A 22,041-nucleotide genomic window follows, 5' to 3' on the forward strand; every position below is an offset into this window, starting at 1 on the left:
GGACCGCAGACAGGCTTCGAAGGCCTAACACAATAAAATGGGCTGGCTGTAGGCACTTTAAAATTGGTTCCAGGGGTACACGGGCAGCAGTGGTCTGGTCAGTGGAGGCCTAGTGGAAGGAGGGACCGCAGACAGGCTTCGAAGGCCTAACACAATAAAATGGGCTGGCTGTAGGCACTTTAAAATTGGTTCCAGGGGTACACGGGCAGCAGTGGTCTGGTCAGTGGAGGCCTAGTGGAAGGAGGGACCGCAGACAGGCTTCGAAGGCCTAAAATAACAAACAATAGGCTCATGGCAATTTTACAGCGGTTACATGGATACACGGGCAGGCAGCTTGGTGGTGAGTGGAGGAGTATTTAAAGTAGGGACCGCAGACAGGCTATCAAAGGCCTAAAATAACAAACAATAGGCTCATGGCAGTTTTACAGCGGTTACATGGATACACGGGCAGGCAGCTTGGTGGTGAGTGGAGGAGTATTTAAAGTAGGGACTGCAGACAGGCTATCAAAGGCCTAAAATAACAAACAATAGGCTCATGGCAGTTTTACAGCGGTTACATGGATACACGGGCAGGCAGCTGGTGATGAGTGGAGGAGTATTTAAAGTAGGGACCGCAGACAGGCTATCAAAGGCCTAAAATAACAAACAATAGGCTCATGGCAGTTTTACAGCGGTTACATGGATACACGGGCAGGCAGCTGGTGATGAGTGGAGGAGTATTTAAAGTAGGGACCGCAGACAGGCTATCAAAGGCCTAAAATAACAAACAATAGGCTCATGGCAGTTTTACAGCGGTTACATGGATACACGGGCAGGCAGCTGGTGATGAGTGGAGGAGTATTTAAAGTAGGGACCGCAGACAGGCTATCAAAGGCCTAAAATAACAAACAATAGGCTCATAGCAGTTTTACAGCGGTTACATGGATACACGGGCAGGCAGCTTGGTGGTGAGTGGAGGAGTATTTAAAGTAGGGACCGCAGACAGGCTATCAAAGGCCTAAAATAACAAACAATAGGCTCATGGCAGTTTTACAGCGGTTACATGGATACACGGGCAGGCAGCTGGTGATGAGTGGAGGAGTATTTAAAGTAGGGACCGCAGACAGGCTATCAAAGGCCTAAAATAACAAACAATAGGCTCATGGCAGTTTTACAGCGGTTACATGGATACACAGGCAGCTTGGTGGTGAGTGGAGGAGTATTTAAAGTAGGGACCGCAGACAGGCTATCAAAGGCCTAAAATAACAAACAATAGGCTCATGGCAGTTTTACAGCGGTTACATGGATACACGGGCAGGCAGCTTGGTGGTGAGTGGAGGAGTATTTAAAGTAGGGACCGCAGACAGGCTATCAAAGGCCTAAAATAACAAACAATAGGCTCATGGTAGTTTTACAGCGGTTACATGGATACACAGGCAGCTTGGTGGTGAGTGGAGGAGTATTTAAAGTAGGGACCGCAGACAGGCTATCAAAGGCCTAAAATAACAAACAATAGGCTCATGGCAGTTTTACAGCGGTTACATGGATACACAGGCAGCTTGGTGGTGAGTGGAGGAGTATTTAAAGTAGGGACCGCAGACAGGCTATCAAAGGCCTAAAATAACAAACAATAGGCTCATGGCAGTTTTACAGCGGTTACATGGATACACGGGCAGGCAGCTGGTGATGAGTGGAGGAGTATTAAAAGTAGGGACCGCAGACAGGCTATCAAAGGCCTAAAATAACAAACAATAGGCTCATGGCAGCTTTACAGCGGTTACATGGATACACAGGCAGCTTGGTGGTGAGTGGAGGAGTAGTGCAAGGAGTGTCTGTCCCAGTACTCCCAAAATATAAATAGATGTTAATGTCTCGCAAAACAACCAAAACAAAAAAAAAGGTGGCATACTTAGGTACAGGGGTGGGCTCATCTACTGAGTTTCTGACATAGTAATTTGGCAGTAACTATTTAATGGTGCCAATATAGGACACAGACACAGACTACTTTAAGTTGCATCATAGATGTCTACAAATTTGTATTGTCAGTGCCAGACATTGAATGATGTCAGCGAATAGACTAAAGATTGGTGGAGCTGTGCGACATAATTTTGCACGTGGTAGAGCACATTTTGAGCTGGGGTAGGGGGGAACTCTCTTGAGGCCGGCGGGACCGCCCCAGGGCCCCTCATGTTACAACGGTGTGTCTGACGTTGGGTGCGCACCACCACCGCCAGAGACACTACATTGTACTATGAGGGACCCAGTAGCAATGCCGTCAACCAAAAGCGAGCACACCCACCTCTTCAGACAAACAGCAGTCTCACGGGTGCTTGCGCCAAGTCGCGATACCACGGCCCCGTGTGGGGAGTTTTGCCATTTAGGGAGGTGTAAACATGTCGTATGCTGTACAATCAGCTGCAGCAAATTAGACATTAGAAAAGTAATTCACAGGCAAGAGCTTTTCATAGGAAAGCTAGGTGTCGGCCGGGCAAGGTGGGGCAAAAGATTTCGAAATCCAGTTGTGGTTCATTTTAATGAATGTTAGATCGTCAACATTTTGGGTAGCCAGACGAGTCCTTTTTTCGGTTAATATTGAACCTGCAGCACTGAATACTCTTTCTGATAGGACACTTGCTGCCGGGCAAGCAAGCTCCTGCAATGCATATTCTGCCAATTCTGGCCAGGTGTCTAATTTGGAGGCCCAGTAATCAAATGGGAATGACGGTTGAGGGAGAACATCGATAAGGGATGAAAAATAGTTAGTAACCATACTGGACAAATGTTGTCTCCTGTCACTTTCAATTGATGCAGCAGTACCTGTCCTGTCTGCGGTCATAGCAAAATCACTCCACAACCTGGTCAGAAAACCCCTCTGTCCAACGCCACTTCTGATGTGTGCACCCCTAACACTCCTAGTCTGCTGCCCCCTGGAGCTCGTGTGAGAACGATCACGTGCGCTGTGTGCTGGGAATGCCTGAAGCAAACGGTCAACAAGAGTTGATTGTTTGGTTGCTAATATTAGTTCCAAGTTCTCATGTGGCATAATATTTTGCAATTTGCCTTTATAGCGTGGATCAAGGAGGCAGGCCAACCAGTAATCGTCATCGTTCATCATTTTCGTAATGCGTGTGTCCCTTTTTAGGATACGTAAGGCATAATCCGCCATGTGGGCCAAAGTTCCAGTTGTCAAATCTCCGGTTGTGATTGGTTGAGGGGCAGTTGCAGGCAAATCTACGTCACTTGTGTCCCTCAAAAAACCAGAACCCGGCCGTGACACGCAACCAATTTCCTGTGCCCCCGGGAAAGGTTCGGCATTAAAAATATACTCATCCCCATCATCCTCCTCGTCCTCCACCTCCTCTTCGCCCGCTACCTCGTCCTGTACACTGCCCTGACCAGACAATGGCTGACTGTCATCAAGGCTTTCCTCTTCCTCTGGTGCAGACGCCTGCTCCTTTATGTGCGTCAAACTTTGCATCAGCAGACGCATTAGGGGGATGCTCATGCTTATTACAGCGTTGTCTGCACTAACCAGCCGTGTGCATTCCTCAAAACACTGAAGGACTTGACACATGTCTTGTATCTTAGACCACTGCACACCTGACAACTCCATGTCTGCCATCCTACTGCCTGCCCGTGTATCCTCCCACAAATAAATAACAGCACGCCTCTGTTCGCACAGTCTCTGAAGCATGTGCAGTGTTGAGTTCCACCTTGTTGCAACGTCTATGATTAGGCGATGCTGGGGAAGGTTCAAAGACCGCTGATAGGTCTGCATACGGCTGGCGTGTACAGGCGAACGTCGGATATGTGAGCAAAGTGCACGCACTTTGAGGAGCAGGTCGGAGAACCCAGGATAAGTTTTCAATAAGCACTGCACCACCAGGTTTAAGGTGTGAGCCAGGCAAGGAATGTGTTTCAGTTGGGAAAGGGAGATGGCAGCCATGAAATTCCTTCCGTTATCACTCACTACCTTGCCTGCCTCAAGATCTACTGTGCCCAGCCACGACTGCGTTTCTTGTTGCAAGAACTCGGACAGAACTTCCGCGGTGTGTCTGTTGTCGCCCAAACACTTCATAGCCAATACAGCCTGCTGACGCTTGGCAGTAGCTGGCCCATCATGGGACAACTGGTGTGCAACAGTGTCATCTGCCGATGGAGTGGTTGGCAGACTGCGTTCTGTGGAAGAGCTGTAGCTTCTGCAGGAGGACGAGGAGGAGGAGGAGGAGGGGGTGCGAACGCCTACAGCCAACTGTTTCCTAGACCGTGGGCTAGGCACAACTGTCCCTAAATTGATGTCGCCTGTGGACCCTGCATCCACCACATTCACCCAGTGTGCCGTGATGGACACATAACGTCCCTGGCCATGCCTACTGGTCCATGCATCTGTAGTCAGGTGCACCTTTGTACTCACAGATTGCCTGAGTGCATGGACGATGCGCTGTTTAACATGCTGGTGCAGGGCTGGGATGGCTTTTCTGGAAAAAAAGTGTCGACTGGGTAGCTCGTATCGTGGTTCAGCGTACTCCATCAGGGCTTTGAAAGCTTCGCTTTCAACTAACCGGTAGGGCATCATCTCTAACGAGATTAGTCTAGCTATGTGGGCGTTAAAACCCTGTGTACGCGGATGCGAGGATAAGTACTTCCTTTTTCTAACCAGAGTGTCATGTAGGGTGAGCTGGACTGGAGAGCTGGAGATCGTGGAACTTTCGGGTGTGCCGGTGTACATGGCAGACTGAGAGACGGTTGGAGACGGTATTGTTTCCGCCGGTGCCCTAGATGCAATATTTCCTCCTACAAAACTGGTGGTTCCCTGACCCTGACTGCTTTTGGCTGGCAAAGAAACCTGCACAGATACTGCCGGTGGTGCGGAAAATGGTGGCCTTACAGTGACGGAAGGGATGTTGCGTTGCTGACTAGCTTCATTGGCCGAGGGTGCTACAACCTTAAGGGACGTTTGGTAGTTAGTCCAGGCTTGAAAATGCATGGTGGTTAAGTGTCTATGCATGCAACTAGTATTTAGACTTTTCAGATTCTGACCTCTGCTTAAGCTAGTTGAACATTTTTGACAGATGACTTTGCGCTGATCAGTTGGATGTTGTTTAAAAAAATGCCAGACTGCACTCTTCCTAGACTCGGATCCCTTTTCAGGGATTGCAGACTGAGCTTTAACCGGATGGCCACGCTGTCCTCCAACAGGTTTTGGCTTTGACACGCGTTTTGGGCCAGATACGGGCCCGGCAGATGGAACCTGTTGCGATGTTGATGCCTGCTGCGGCCCCTCCTCCACCTCCGCTTCTGAACTACTGCCGCCTGCACCCTGTTCCCCCAATGGCTGCCAATCGGGGTCAATAACTGGGTCATCTATTACCTCCTCTTCGAGCTCGTGTGCAACTTCGTCTGTGTCACTGTGTCGGTCGGTGGTATAGCGTTCGTGGCGGGGCAACATAGTCTCATCAGGGTCTGATTGTGGATCTGTACCCTGAGAGGGCAATGTGGTGGTCTGAGTCAAAGGAGCAGCATAGTACTCTGGCTGTGGCTGTGCATCAGTGCACTCCATGTCAGAATCTACTTGTAATGGGCATGGCCTGTTAAATGTTTCACTTTCTAAGCCAGGGACGGTATGTGTAAAGAGCTCCATGGAGTGACCCGTTGTGTCGCCTGCTGCATCCTTCTCTCTTGTTGTAGTTTTTGCTGAGGAGGACAAGGAAGCGACTTGTCCCTGACCGTGAACATCCACAAGCGACACGCTGCTTTTACATTTACCAGTTTCGGAAGAGGAGGCAAAAGAGCTAGAGGCTGAGTCTGCAATGTAAGCCAAAACTTGCTGTTGCTGCTCCGCCTTTAAAAGCGGTTTTCCTACTCCCAGAAAAGAGAGCGTTCGAGGCCTTGTGTAGCCTGACGACGAAACTGGCTCCACAGCTCCAGACTTAGGTGGAATATTTTTATCCCCACGACCACCTGATGCTCCACTACCACTACCATCATTACCAGCTGACAATGAACGCCCACGACGACCTCTTGCACCAGACTTCCTCATTGTTTTAAAATCTTAACCAAAGTAACTTTATTTGTTGCTGTCAAACAACTTACACGGTGAGCTATAACTTCAGTATGATTTCAATATCCCTTAACAGGTTGGTGAGACCACAAGGAAAATCAGGCACAATGTTACACACTCTGTTTTCTGTGGCACAAAATCACAGAGATGACACACACGCAGGACTGTCACTCAAGCACTAATGTCAATATTAATCTCCCACCAAATTTATTTATTTTTTTTTCTCAGGGAGACTTTAGAAACCAAATAATATTAAAAAAAAAACAAAAAAAAAAAGGCTTTCTATGGCCCACAATTAGAGAGAGAGAGGTGGCACACCCAGGAGTCAAGACTGGCGCACAAGCTGAAAGGGCAATATTACTCTCCCACTGTTTTTTTAAGTTTTTTTTCTTTTATTTTCAGGGAGACTTTAGAAACCAAATAATATTAAAAAAACCAAAAAAATAAATAGCCTTTCTATGGCCCACTGAATGAGAGAGAGGTGGCACACCCAGGAGTCAAGACTGGCACACAAGCTGAAAGGGCAATATTACTCTCCCACTGTTTTTTTAGGTATTTTTTTTTTTCAGGGAGACTTTAAAAACCAAATAATAAGAAAAAAAATAAATAAATAAATAGGCTTTCTATAGCCCACTGAATGAGAGATAGCACACACAGCAGTGGCACACAAGCCCTGACTGAGGCCAATATTTTTCTCCCACTGATTGATGTAGTGTTTTTGTGTTGAGGTAGATTTTAGAACACAAATCAAGGAAAAAAAATAAATAAATGCTTTCTATGGCCCACTGAATGAGAGAGAGGTGGCACACCCAGGAGTCAAGACTGGCACACAAGCTGAAAGGGCAATATTACTCTCCCACTGTTTTTTTATGTATTTTTTGTTTTTTAAGGGAGACTTTAGAAACCCAATAATATTTAAAAAAAAAAATAAATAGGCTTTCTATGGCCCACTGAATGAGAGGGAGAGAGGTGGCACACCCAGGAGTCAAGACTGGCACACAAGCTGAAAGGGCAATATTACTCTCCCACTGTTTTTTTATGTTTTTTTTTTTTTTCAGGGAGACTTTAGAAACCAAATAATATTAAAAAAACCCAAAAAATAAATAGCCTTTCTATGGCCCACTGAATGAGAGAGAGAGGTGGCACACCCAGGAGTCAAGACTGGCACACAAGCTGAAAGGGCAATATTACTCTCCCACTGTTTTTTTATGTATTTTTTGTTTTTTAAGGGAGACTTTAGAAACCAAATAATATTAAAAAAAAAACAAAAAAAAAAAGGCTTTCTATGGCCCACAATTAGAGAGAGAGAGGTGGCACACCCAGGAGTCAAGACTGGCGCACAAGCTGAAAGGGCAATATTACTCTCCCACTGTTTTTTTATGTTTTTTTTTTTTTTCAGGGAGACTTTAGAAACCAAATAATATTAAAAAAAACCCAAAAAATAAATAGCCTTTCTATGGCCCACTGAATGAGAGAGAGAGGTGGCACACCCAGGAGTCAAGACTGGCACACAAGCTGAAAGGGCAATATTACTCTCCCACTGTTTTTTTATGTATTTTTTGTTTTTTAAGGGAGACTTTAGAAACCAAATAATATTAAAAACAAAAAAAAACAAAAAAGGCTTTCTATGGCCCACAATTAGAGAGAGAGAGGTGGCACACCCAGGAGTCAAGACTGGCGCACAAGCTGAAAGGGCAATATTACTCTCCCACTGTTTTTTTAAGTTTTTTTTTTTTATTTTCAGGGAGACTTTAGAAACCAAATAATATTAAAAAAACCAAAAAAATAAATAGCCTTTCTATGGCCCACTGAATGAGAGAGAGAGGTGGCACACCCAGGAGTCAAGACTTGCACACAAGCTGAAAGGGCAATATTACTCTCCCACTGTTTTTTTATGTATTTTTTGTTTTTTAAGGGAGACTTTAGAAACCAAATAATATTAAAAAAACCAAAAAAATAAATAGCCTTTCTATGGCCCACTGAATGAGAGAGAGAGGTGGCACACCCAGGAGTCAAGACTGGCACACAAGCTGAAAGGGCAATATTACTCTCCCACTGTTTTTTTATGTATTTTTTGTTTTTTAAGGGAGACTTTAGAAACCAAATAATATTTAAAAAAAAACAAAAAAAAAAAGGCTTTCTATGGCCCACAATTAGAGAGAGAGAGGTGGCACACCCAGGAGTCAAGACTGGCGCACAAGCTGAAAGGGCAATATTACTCTCCCACTGTTTTTTTAAGTTTTTTTTTTTTATTTTCAGGGAGACTTTAGAAACCAAATAATATTAAAAAAACCAAAAAAATAAATAGCCTTTCTATGGCCCACTGAATGAGAGAGAGAGGTGGCACACCCAGGAGTCAAGACTGGCACACAAGCTGAAAGGGCAATATTACTCTCCCACTGTTTTTTTATGTATTTTTTGTTTTTTAAGGGAGACTTTAGAAACCCAATAATATTTAAAAAAAAAAAAAAAAAAGGCTTTCTATGGCCCACAATTAGAGAGAGAGGTGGCACACCCAGGAGTCAAGACTGGCACACAAGCTGAAAGGGCAATATTACTCTCCCACTGTTTTTTTATGTATTTTTTGTTTTTTAAGGGAGACTTTAGAAACCCAATAATATTTAAAAAAAAAAAAAAAAAAAGGCTTTCTATGGCCCACAATTAGAGAGAGAGGTGGCACACCCAGGAGTCAAGACTGGCACACAAGCTGAAAGGGCAATATTACTCTCCCACTGTTTTTTTATTTATTTATTTTTTTTTCAGGGAGACTTTAGAAACCAAATAATAAGAAAAAAAATAAATAAATAAATAGGCTTTCTATAGCCCACTGAATAAGAGATAGCACACACAGCAGTGGCACACAAGCCCTGACTGAGGCCAATATTTTTCTACCACTGATTGATGTAGTGTTTTTGTGTTGAGGTAGAATTTAGAACACAAATCACAGAAAAAATAAATAGGCTTTCTATGGCCCACTCAGTGAGAGATGGCACACACAGGGATGGCACTGTAGCAGAAATGCCAATCTTAATCTCCCACAAAAAAAAAAAAAAACAGGGACTGTCCTACAATTACTATCTACCTGTAGTAATCTAAGCCAGGTATGGCAGGCAGCAATAGGAGTGGACTGATGCACAAATTAAATAAACAGTGTGGACAAACAAAAAAGATAGCTGTGCAGAAAGGAACAAGAGGATATGTGCTTTGAAAAAAGCAGTTGGTTTCCACAGTGGCGTACACACAGCAATACAGCTATCACGGAGCCTTCTAGGGCAGCCCAATGAGCTACAGCGCTGAGGAAAAAAAAAAAAAATAGCTTCCACTGTTCCTGCACACCGAAGGTGGTGTTGGACAGTGGAAATCGCTACAGCACAAGCGGTTTGGTGGTTAGTGGACCCTGCCTAACGCTCTCCCTGCTTCTGACGAAGCGGCAGCAACCTCTCCCTAAGCTCAGATCAGCAGCAGTAAGATGGCGGTCGGCGGGAACGCCCCTTTATAGCCCCTGTGACGCCGCAGACAGCAAGCCAATCACTGCAATGCCCTTCTCTAAGATGGTGGGGACCAGGATCTATGTCATCACGCTGCCCACACTCTGCGTTCACCTTCATTGGCTGAGAAATGGCGCTTTTCGCGTCATTGAAACGCGACTTTGGCGCGAAAGTCGCGTACCGCATGGCCGACAAGCACAGGGGTCGGATCGGGTTTCATGAGACGCCGACTTAGCCAAAAGTCGGCGACTTTTGAAAATGATCGACCCGTTTCGCTCAACCCTATTGATGACTATTGTATCCGGCACAATTGTGAACTGTAGGGCTGTGTTCCCACGATGAGTTTTTTATGCTGCGTATTTCCGCTGTGTTACAACTGGTGTCTTACAGTACCAGCAAAGTGGATGTGATATATAGAAATCTCAGCGAAAAACTGACCTGAGGTGCGTGTTTCAAATCCGCAAATTTCTCTTGCTGGCACTCTGCGTTTTTTATGGGCATGTTTTTCAAATGGACTAAATGCGGAAAATTTACAGGTAAAAAACACACATTTGTTTTTAGTGCATTTCTGTGGTGAAAACGCATCAAAAACACATTTAATATGCCCATTACTATATCAATAAAGTTTTCTCAAAGCCAAATACCAGGAACTATCAAAAAACAAAATGGCTTTATTTAAAACATGACATAGCAAAAGAAAACAAAAGCGCAACATCAAAAACACGTTAAAAATGCAGGTAAAAAAATGCAAATAGCATAATGTACTTACCTGGGCAGAAATGGTGCAGAAAATCTGCAACATCAAGAACTCACCAAAAGCTCATGATGGGCACACTGCCTGAAGGTATCTGCACACAGGAAATTTGCTGCACATCTTCCACATCTATCCGACAGCTGATCCACAGCAAAATCTTCACTTCTTGGATTCACATATTGTCGCTGATTTGCTATGGATTTCACCCTGTATACTTCAAAGGGTGAAAAGTGCAATGAAAATCTTCAGAAAGAACTCTAACAAAATAATAAAATATTCATTTAAAGAAGTCCTCCCATCAAACTATGTATCCTCTTAATATACTGCAATAATCATATTACAAATGCCAATTAGATACACAATGCACAGGGTAAACCTAGTTACACCCTATGCCCATTGGGAGATATATAACTTATCGGTCCCGTACAATTTACATAATTATGACCTACAAAAGATTGCACAAGAACCTCATCGTACCAAAAACTTATAAATTTTATTTGAAACAATATTCCAACATTATAAAAACAACACTGATGGAGATGGTACCAATATATAGGCACCCCAGGCCAGAGGTACGCTTGTCACAACATTAGATCTCGCCGCCTATGTATATGTAATAGTTGTTAGGGTAAAGAAGTCTCTCTTGCCACACGGCATAATACAATATATTAACCCAAAATACATCACAACATTGCGGCGCGATAAACAGATCATTATACACAATATAAATCTTAACTATACCTCTGGTCTGATGGTGCCACGACCCCTGATGAAGCCGACGCGAAACGCGCGTTGGGGCTCCGGTGGTAATCCCTGTTTGTCTGCAGAATGGGTAAGATTTGGGGAATTATGTTTGGTATTTAGTGCACTATACCTGATGTGACCGCAACTTTGGGATGTATGACATGTACTCTAACAGTGACATATTCCTTAAAAAAAAAACATTTTGCCCTGTGACATGCACTATTAGCACTTTATTCTAGACGTAGACTTTTACAGGGGCTGTCACCGTTTTTTCAGTGTTGTTCCTCAGTTTCCCTTACTGAAATACGTGTTATTTATTTATTATATGATTTGGTATTTATGTATATGACGATTTTTGTGCAATAAAATTTGCTTTGACACTTTTTTCAAAAAATTGGGACGTGTACTCCTGTTTTCTCTCTGGTGTTTACTCACTGTGCGTTAGAACGTACCCAAAAACGCTGTAGACCACGTTCAAGGGTGTGTCACAAAGTAACGGACCATCGCTAACGTATGCCGATTTTGATGTGCGTTAGGATGCGTTACGATAATGGATGGCAATAGGTGCGTTAACAGATCCATTACATTGCGTTAGCGCCATTTAGTAATGGATCCGTTAAACGGATGGCACCTAATGCGATGTGAACCTAGCCTTAGCTGGTTAGAAGGGCAAGATGAGCAATTGTAAGTACACAGTGCTATATAATATAATGATTGCAATATAATAAAAGGATAAACATTTTGATGGGCGTGCTTCTTTTAAAAAACAAAAATTGAAATCAAAGAATTTTCACTTAGCCACTGAGCCTAATTAACCCCTTAACGACTGCCGATATGCCTTTTAAAGGCGGCAGTTAAGGGTACTTAAACCACAGAGCCGTTAATTAACGGCGCTGTGGAAAAAGTGAATAGCGCCCCCAGAGTCGGATTTTCTCTGGGGTCTCGGTTGCTGAGGGTAGCCGAGACCCCAGAGAACATGATTCGGGGGGGTTTTACCAACCCGGGTTGCGATCGCCGGTAATTAACCGTTTACTGTCGCAAAAGAACAAAAAACGCGATTTTTCATTTAATTTCTCTGTCCTCCGATGTGATTGCACATCACAGGACAGAGAAATGAGGTCCCTGATCACCCTCCGATACTCACCTGTCTCCCCTTGTGCTCCTCGTGGCTCCCAATGGGCGCCGCCATCTTGATCCGGCAAAAAAAGGCGCACTATGCACTACGGCCGGCACCCGGAAGATCTTTGGGGTCTCGGCTGCTGGTGAAGCCGAGACCCCAAAGAACAAGATAGAGGTCGGTTTTTACCGACCCCTGTTTTGCGATCGCCGGTAATTAACTGTTTACCGGCGGCCGCAAAAAAAAGCGATGTGTCATTCTCTGTCCTCTGATGTGATCGCACATCAGAGGACAGAGAAATAGGGGGATCAGGGACCCTGTTATACTTAACGGTGTCCCTGGGTCCTCCTGCGTCCCCTCCTGGCTGCCGGCTTCTTCCTCCGGTAAGAAAATGGTGGGCGCATGCGCAGTGCGCCCGCCATGATCTGCTGGCCGGCAACTAGAGGAGTTGGGCTAAAGTTAGGGTTAGAGGTAGGGTTAGGGCTAGGGTTAGCGTTAGGGCTAGGGTTAGGGTTGGGGCTAAAGTTAGGGTTAGGGCTAGGGTTAGGGTTGGGGCTAAAGTTAGGGTTAGAGCTAGGGTTAGGGTTGGGGCTAAAGTAAGGGTTAGGGCTAGGGTTAGGGTTGGGGCTAAAGTTAGGGTTAGGGCTACGGTTAGGGTTAGGGCTAGGGTTAGGGTTGGGGCTAGGGTTGGGGTTAGAGCTAAAGTTAGGGTTAGGGCTAAAGTTAGGGCTAGGGTTGGGGCTAAAGTTATGACTAGAGTTGGGATTAGGGTTAGCGTTGGGATTAGGGTTTGGATTAGGGTTAGGGTTGGCATTAGGGTTAGGGTTGGCATTAGGGTTACGTTTGGGATTAGGGTTAAGGTTAGGGTTGGGATAAGGGTTAGGGGTGTATTGAGATTAGGGTTAGGTTTGATGTTAGAGTTGAGATTAGGGTTAGGGGTGTGTTGGGCTTAGGCTTTTGATTAGGGTTATGGTTAGGGTTGGGATTAGGGTTAGGGGTGTTTTGGGGTTAGGGTTGTGATTAGAGTTAGGGTTGTGATTAGGATTATGGATCGGGTTGGGATTAGGGTTATGGGTGTGTTGGGGTTAGGGTTGGAGTTAGAATTGGGGGTTTCCACTGTTTAGGTGCATCAGAGGGTCTCCAAATGCGACAGCCAATTTTGCGCTGAAAAAGTCAAATGGTGCTCCCTCCCTTCTGAGCTCTGCCATGTGCCCAAACAGTGGTTTACCTCCACACATGGGGTATCAGTGTACTCAGGACAAATTGGACAACATCTTTTGGGGTCCAATTTCTCCTGTTACTCTTGAGAAAATAAAAATTTGCAGGCTAAAAAATCATTTTTGAGGAAAAAAAGGATTTTTTATTTTCACGGTTCTACTTTATAAATTTCTGTGAAGCACTTGGGGGTTCAAAGTGCTCACCACACATCTAGATAAGTTCCATAGGGAGTCTAGTTTTCAAAATGGTGTCACTTGTGGGGGGTTTCCACTGTTTAGGCACATCTGGGGCTCTCCAAACGCGACATGGCGTCCGATCTCAATTCCAGCCAATTCTGCATTGAAAAAGTCTAACGGAACTCCTTCTCTTCCAAGCTCTGCCATGCGCCCAAACTGTGGTTTACCCCACATGTGGGGTATCGGCGTACTCAGGACAAATTTCACAACAACTTTGGTGGTCTAATTTCTCCTGTTACCTTTGTGAAAATAAAAATTTGGGGGCAAAAACTTAATTTTTGTAGAAACAATGCGAATTTTTTATTTTCACGGCTCTACGCTATTAACTTCTGTGAAGCACATGGGGGTTTAAAGTGCTCACCACACATCTAGATAAGTTCCTTAAGGGGTCTAGTTTCCAAAATGGTGTCACTTGTGGGGGTTTCTACTGTTTAGGCACATCAGGGGCTCTCCAAACGCAACATGGCATCTGATCTCAATTCCAGCCAATTCTGCATTGAAAAAGTAAATCGGAACTCCTTCACTTCCAAGCTTTGCTGTGCGCCCAAACAGTGGTTTACCCCCACATATGGGGTATCAACATACTCAGAAGAAATTGCCCAACAACATTCGTGGTCTAATTTCTCCTGTTACCCTTGTGAAAGTAAGAATTTGTGGGCAAAAAATCATTTTTGTGTAAAAAAATGTGATTTTTTATTTTCATGGCTCTACGTTATAAACTTCTGTGAAGCACTTGGGGGTTCAAAGTGCTCACCACACATCTAGATAAGTTCCTTAAGGGGTCTAGTTTCCAAAATGGTGTCACATGTGGGAGTTTCCACTGCTTAGGCACATCAGGGGCTCTCCAAAAGCGACATGGCATCCGATCTCAATTCCAGCCAATTCTGCATTGAAAAAGTCAAACGGTGCTCCTTCTCTTCCAAGCTCTGCCATGCGCCCAAACAGTGGTTTACCCCCACATATGAGGTATCGGCGTATTCAGGAGAAGTTGCACAACAAAATTTGTGTTTATTTTCTCTTTTTACACTGGTGAAAATAAAAAAAGTGGTTCTGAATTAAAATGTTTGCAAAAAAAAGTTAAATGTTCATTTTTTCCTTCCACATTTTTTCAGTTCCTGTGAAGCACGTAAAGGGTTAATAAACTTCTTGAATGTGGTTTTGAGCACCCTGAGTGGTGTAGTTTTTAGAATGGTGTCAAGTTTGGGTATTTTCTGTCATGTAAACCCCTCAAAGTGACTTTAAATGTGAGATGGTCCCTAAAAAAAAGGTTTTGTAAATTTTGTTGGAAGAATGAGAAATCGCTGGTAAACTTTAAACCCTTTTAACTTCCTAACAAAAAATTGTGCTGATGTAAAGTAGACATGTGGGAAATGTTATTTATTAACTATTTTGTGTGACATATCTCTCTGATTTAAGGGCATAAAAATACAAAGTTTGAAAATTGCAAAATGTAAAAATTTGTTGCCATGTTTCCGTTTTTTTCATAAATAATAGCAAGTAATATCGAAGAAATGTTACCACTAACATGAAGTACAATATGTCACGAAAAAACAGTCTCAGAATCAGCGGGATCCGTTAAAGCGTTCCAAAGTTATAACCTCATAAAGTGGCAGTGGTCAGAATTGTAAAAATTGGCTCGGTCATTAAGTACCAAATTGGCTCTGTTACTAAGGGGTTAAAGTCCGTCACTTCCTGTTTTGCAAAGATCACTTTTCTGAAATCATCTAATTATTATCACAGGCAGGATCACAATGAAATATGAACTATTACAATAGATAGATAGATAACAGGATTCCACATTTATTATTGATGATGGTCTCAGTTCACTTCTTCCAACTTAATGCACAATGACCTTTGCACAGATCACAGATCATATTTACAAAACTCTCTCTTATGTCAGTGAACATTTTCATTGTTTCCCTTGGTAGATATAGCTTCTGTATGGCATATAGCTGCATATCCCTGGATTCAGGGCCGTATTTAGAGTTTGTGCTGCCCTAGGCACTTTTAGTGCTGCCTCCCCCATTGGTATGACTAAGGGCTCATACTCACATGCAAGAAACTCTGATCAGTGTCGCACGTTAATACCCTGCACTGAGATCGGAGCCTGTGGCCGCATAGCAGTACACGCTCCGCTCCTGAGTGCCAGGTATTGATGTGCGACACTCATCCGTGTTTCTCGCATGCGAGTATGAACCCTAAAGCAGACACTGTCGGCAGTGACTTAGGCTACTTTTACATCAGAGATTTTTGCCATTTGTGGCACACATACAGTACATACAGCTCCGCACACACACACACATACAGCTCCGCGCACACACACACACATACAGCTCCGCGCACACACAGCTCCGCACACACAGCTCCGCACACACATACAGCTCCACTGCCTGCACACACACAGCTCTGCACACACACAGCTCTGCGAGCGCACACACACATACAGCTCCGCTGCCCGCACACACACATAAACATACAGCTCTGGACACACATACAGCTCTGCTGCCCGCACGCACACATTCAGCTCCGCTGCCCGCACACACACACAGCTCTGCACACACACAGCTCCACACACACATACAGCTCTGCGCACTTGCACACACATACACATACAGCTTTGCACACACATACAGCTCCGCTGCCCGCACGCACACATTCAGCTCCGCTGTCCGCACACACATACATACAGCCCCACACACATACAGCTCTGCACACACACACATACATACATACATACAGCTCTGCACACACACAGCACCGCACAGACACACACATACATACAGCTCCGCGCACGCACACACACACATACGATGCAGCCACACACACCAGCACTGGCAATGTTTTCTCCCAGGACCCAGATAGAGTGAGTGGGGGTGTATTAGACCCCCACCCCCACCACTCACTCTCTGGGTCTGTCTGCCAGGAGCAAAGATTAAACATTAAGGGCTGCTGACTGTGTTTTCATGGCTCCTCCAGCCTCAGGCACTACAGGCAGAAATGAGGCTGAGGAATGTGAGGGAAGGGAAGGGGTGAGGACCGTGAGGTGAGTCACAGACAGCCATGCAGCAGGCAGCGCGCGGGCAGGAGCAAGGAGGGAGATCATTACAGAGACAGTACACTACTTACTGTGTATGTACTGCTCTACTGTCTGCGAGTCCTCCAGGACAGCAATGTGAGTCCAGGACAGGACCCAGGGTCGGAACATAGGGCGCCGCCGCTCCACCTCAGCAGTCAGTCACATTCTGGCCGGGCACCAGTGAGGCTGTGAGCAGGGGCATCACTGTGTCTCAGCAGGGGGATTAGGGAGAGTCGGCACCAGCACCAGCTGTTCTGGCTGCCGCTCTGCCGCCCCCTGTCTTCAGAAAGGGACGCACAGCCAGAGCCGGGACTAGTATTAAAAAAAAACCTTGCTCAGGTGCCGCCCCCCCACTTGTTCCCGCCCTAGGCACGTGCCCTCAAGTGCCTAGTGGCAAATACGGCCCTGCTTGGATTGTATAAACATTGTCTACATTTTAACAGCATTATAATAAATGTCTAGAGCAAATATATATAATGAGTTTTTATCCAAAGGTTCGTGCTTAAGGTCCTTTTACATGAGCATATTTTAATTCCCAAAGGAGCATAGATTGATGATTTAGCAGGTCAGTAGGATCCTGATTCAGTTCCTTTTAGGCCTCATTCAGATTGCAAGTCTAGTCTTTGCCTCTAGCCTGATATGTGTCTGCAGTATATTGATGGCCTGTGTATTGCCTAGCTCTGTTTCTGGAGTCTGCCCCCTGCTCCTAAGGATTTGTCTGCTGTGACTTTTTGTTTAACTCATCTACTTTGTCCATTTTTTCTTAAACATCAGGTACACTTTACAAAAAAAATCATATTACGTTTCTGTGCTCCTTCATACTGTCAGTCTCAGCTTTTCTTGGGGTATATATATCAATGCAATTGTGCAAGTGTCATTTTAATAACTAATGATGAGCGAAAAATGATCAACAAACATAAAATCGGCACGAGTATGGTACATTTGGATTCATGATCGGGAGCAAAATTTTATGAAATTGGAAAAAATCGTAAACATTCTGTAAAAAGCGATAGAAAATAGGTAGGCAGGGGTTGGCAGAGCTCAGTGGCGCGGCGTGCTTGTATACTGTAGTTTATTTTTTTCTTCTAACTTTATGTGTGCACATTGCGGCTAGCCAATCAGGGTGCAGGAAACACCCAAAATGTCCTGACACAACAACTTGTGTAATTGACTGCTGAAATCACATGTCCCTCTCCATATAAAGAGCGAACATCTTATTTTAGCACCATTTTGACACTGTAACAGCGCAGAGGGGCTGCTCCTGACGCTGGGACTGTTAGCAGCTAGATTTTAAGTAGTTAGCTAAGCTGTTGTTTCTTAGATAGTTTAGCTAGGTGGATGTGAAATCAACCTTACAGCTGTTTTTTTGCCATTACTGAGGTCCACAGACAGAGACAGCAGGGTACATTTCATACAAGTGTGTTGTGCACGGCTTCTATTGTGCTCCATGCATATATATTATTTTTTCACTTGCTAAATGTGAAACAGCAAGGTTTATGTCACTTTGACATTTAGTGATGTGGTGATATTGTTCTGTGATTTGAACTGTTGTGCCTGAAAAAAAAATTTTGGCAGTTGCTACCGTGATTCACCATGCCATATCTCACCTTGCTATTTAGTGGCGGTGAAATTCCACTGTTTGTATTGCTCATGGAAAAAATCTGTTGCTAAACGTGATACAGCCTGCAATATCCTCCGTAATTTTTTGGGTTGAAATTAAGCTGTCTGCAGATCTCACACACATACAAAAATATTTTTTTCTGTTGCTAAATGTGATACAGCCCGCCATATCCCACGTTTTAATATTGTGTTGGTGAAATTGTTGTGTGTGCAGAGCTGTTGCACATAAAAAAATTCTTTTGGTTTTACAAACGTGGTACAGCAGGATAAATTCGATATAGAAATTGTTTGAAGCATATCTTCTAGGTTATACAGACCTCATTCACACTAAAAAAAGTGTTCAGTTACTAATTTCAAACTAATAATAAATACAAAAACTGAAGCATATCCCTCATAAAAAATATACTAAAAAAGTATACTTTATTTACTTAAGAAATATATGATAAAATACAGTCAATTACTCCTTCCATTTCAATATGATCGCTTGCACAGTGCTCCTTGGGATGTTTAAAGTTTTGGAAATCATGTATCCAAATCCGGCTTTAAACTTCTCCACAACAATATCACGGACCTGCCTGTTGTGTTCCTTGGTCTTCATGATGCTCTCAGAACCCTGAGACTATCACAGAGCAGGTGCATTTATACGGAGACTTGATTATACACAGGTGGATTATATTTATCATCATTAGGCATTTAGGACAACATTGGATCATTCAGAGATCCACAATGAACTTCTGGAGTGAGTTTGCTGCACTGAAAGTAAAGGGGCCAAATAATATTGCATGCCCCATTTTTCAGTTTTTGAATTTCCCAAAAAGTTTAAAATAACCAATAAATTTAATTCAACTTTACAATTGTGTTCCACTTGTTGTTGATTCTTCACCAAAAAATTACATTTGTATACCATTTATGTTTGAAGCATGATATGTGGGAAAAGGTTGAAAAGTTCTAGGGAGCCGAATACTTTTGCAAGACACTGTATAAGAGGCACTTCAATCAAGATTAAACAACAAAGACTCTCACACATGTGGTACATGTGGAAGAATACGAAGAGATCCGACACTAATACAATGAAAATACATTTTATTGAATGCATAATATTAAAAACAAAGTATAAAAAAGCAAAATGCCGTAAAGGGACACCAAGCAGAAGGTGAGGTGAACCAATAATGCAAAGAAATATTAATAATAATGACAAGGGAGATAAAGGCACATGTGATAGCTCCCCCTATAAAATAGCAAAATTACTTAGCTCAGGAATATAATGCTAAATATCAACAACACCTCAATATAATTAACACCTCACTTGTTGGCACAGCCGGAGACTGGTAAGTAAAGTGACAGCAGGGCAATATAAATCACAATCACATGGAACCTAGTAACCAGATGTAATAATAATGCTATAATAGCTGTAACAAAACTGTATACTAAGTGCCAAAATAGGTAAACCTATGAAAATAGAGGTTACATTACCAGTAACAGGTGGCCACAACGGTCTGCTTGGTGTCCCCCCAACCAGGCGCGCTTTTCGCTGCCATCTTCTTCCGGGGGCGACTACTGGGTTGCCACATTATAAGACAAAATTTTGCCAGATGCTTCCCGCCCTGGAAAGAGATCCGCGAATGCTGGAGTATCGAAACATGCTTTTGCACAACCTTAAAAGAGGTTTCCCCAAGACAGCAGTGAGGCACAAAGTGTGCATTGCAGCACTACACTTATAACGTCCGGCATGTTAATTCGTCAATGCCAAAGCATTAGCAGCAACAGCAGTAGCAGTAGTATAGTGGCAGAAGCAATTTCTGTGAGTCCTTTGACACTTTTTTAGATCAGATCGTGCACCAGCACAACAGAGTTCAAGTCTGACACGTGGTGAACGAATTGAGAGAATGGTGCAGGAGTGTCCAGAACTGAATATGAATACCATCAGGGAGGGTTTGGAGCCTTTCACATTTTGGTCTTTAAAAATGGATGAGTGGCCTGAGCTCGCCTCTCATGCCTTGAAGATTTTATCATGCCTGGCAGGCAGCGTTCTCTCAGAACGTGTTTTCAGCGCTGCTGGTGGTGTCCTGTCGGATAAGTGCTGTCCCCTGAAAGCATAACTTTCATCAAGATGAACAAGTCATGGATCTCCAAGGACTTTTGCACTCCAATCACAGAGTATACAGACTAGGCAATGTTGAAGTTTTTAGTGTGCTGCATTGATCTCACGTAGTTTCGCTCTGTGATATCTTTAGTGTGGCTTCTGTGCCTGCTCTTGCTGCTGCTGCAGATGTTAACATCAATTTGTGGAAATGTGAAAAGTCATGGTTGGTCTCCATCTGCTGGGTTGACTGTAGTGGAAGACATGTTGGTGCCTATTATACTAATTTCTACTCTTGTGAAATTGATGCTACTTCGGTGGTGTCAGGCCCTCATTTTTTTTTAAATTTGAAGACTCCTGATTGAGTCTCAATCTGCTGGCTAGGCTGTAGTGGAAGACGTGTTGGTCCCTATTATACTATACACTCACCGGCCACTTTATTAGGTACACCATGCTAGTAACGGGTTGGACCCCCTTTTGCCTTCAGAACTGCCTCAATTCTTCGTGGCATAGATTCAACAAGGTGCTGGAAGCATTCCTCAGAGATTTTGGTCCATATTGACATGATGGCATCACACAGTTGCCGCAGATTTGTCGGCTGCACATCCCAAAGATGCTCCATACAAGGCAGGATGGATCCATGCTTTCATGTTGTTTACGCCAAATTCTGACCCTACCATCCGAATGTCGCAGCAGAAATCGAGACTCATCAGACCAAGCAACGTTTTTCCAATCTTCTACTGTCCAATTTCGATGAGCTTGTACAAATTGCAGCCTCAGTTTCCTGTTCTTAGCTGAAAGGAGTGGTACCCGGTGTGGTCTTCTGCTGCTGTAGCCCATCTGCCTCAAAGTTCGACGCACTGTGCGTTCAGAGATGCTCTTAGGCCTACCTTGGTTGTAACGGGTGGCGATTTGAGTCACTGTTGCCTTTCTATCAGCTCGAACCAGTCTGCCCATTCTCCTCTGACCTCTGGCATCAACAAGGCATTTCCGCCCACAGAACTGCCGCTCACTGGATTTTTTTTCTTTTTCGGACCATTCTCTGTAAACCCTAGAGATGGTTGTGCGTGAAAATCCCAGTAGATCAGCAGTTTCTGAAATACTCAGACCAGCCCTTCTGGCACCAACAACCATGCCACGTTCAAAGGCACTCAAATCACCTTTCTTCCCCATACTGATGCTCGGTTTGAACTGCAGGAGATTGTCTTGACCATGTCTACATGCCTAAATGCACTGAGTTGCCGCCATGTGATTGGCTGATTAGAAATTAAGTGTTAACAAGAAGTTGGACAGGTGTACCTAATAAAGTGGCCAGTGAGTGTATATTCTACTCTTCTGAAATTGATGCTACTTTGTTGGTGACTGCCAATAATTTTTGGAAAGGTGGAGAGTCCAGATTGGGTCTCTCTATCTGCTGGGTTGACTGCAGTGAAAGAGATATCGTTCTCCATTATACTCTTTCTACTCATGTGAAATTGATGCCACTTCAGTGGTGCCAAGCCCTAATTCTTGGAAATGTAAACACTCCTGGTTGGGTGTACATGTGATGGGTTGGCTGTAGTGGAAGAGATATTGATTCCTATTATACTATTTCTACTGTGGGGAAATTGATGCCACTTTGGTGTCTGCCAATAATTTTTGAAAATGTGGAGAGTCCAGATTGGGTCT

At 44.0% G+C, this 22,041-nt stretch overlaps 1 long non-coding RNA gene across 1 annotated transcript in view; it reads right to left on the reverse strand.

The window, feature by feature from the left end:
- Window positions 1-20,168, reverse strand: part of LOC143793883 (uncharacterized) — a 287,791-nt gene extending 267,623 nt beyond the window's left edge. Inside the window, exon 1 of the long non-coding RNA XR_013220314.1 lies at window positions 19,767-20,168. This is a non-coding gene — a long non-coding RNA (uncharacterized LOC143793883). The remainder of the gene's footprint in view (window positions 1-19,766) is intronic.
- Window positions 20,169-22,041: the final 1,873 nt, after the last annotated feature.

The sequence above is a fragment of the Ranitomeya variabilis genome, chromosome 1 (assembly GCF_051348905.1).
Source record: "Ranitomeya variabilis isolate aRanVar5 chromosome 1, aRanVar5.hap1, whole genome shotgun sequence".
NCBI classification, from domain to species: domain Eukaryota; kingdom Metazoa; phylum Chordata; class Amphibia; order Anura; family Dendrobatidae; genus Ranitomeya; species Ranitomeya variabilis.